Source organism: Antrostomus carolinensis, unplaced genomic scaffold (assembly GCF_000700745.2).
Source record: "Antrostomus carolinensis isolate BGI_N321 unplaced genomic scaffold, ASM70074v2 scaffold24786, whole genome shotgun sequence".
In the NCBI taxonomy this organism is placed as follows: Eukaryota; Metazoa; Chordata; class Aves; order Caprimulgiformes; family Caprimulgidae; genus Antrostomus; species Antrostomus carolinensis.
In genome coordinates, this window is record NW_010320137.1 from 1,734 (window position 1) to 2,003 (window position 270).

Sequence of the window (270 nt, forward strand, 5' to 3'; positions counted from 1 at the left end):
CTCTGCTTTACAAACCACTTAATTCCTTGTTGCTTTGGAAACCTTCACAAAGACCCTCTGCATCCCCCAAAATAACGAGCAACAGATGCTGCTTTGACCTCAGCAACTTCCTGGAAACATGCATTTGTCAAAATAAAAATAAAAAGATTAATGTGAGGAAGGCTTTGAAATTATAAGGAAATAGCAGAGCGAGAGCGCGGCTGCACACGCCTGCCATGGGTAACGGCCAAGCCCTCAGACAGCCGAGAAACCTGGGGCTGGTGGGCTCAC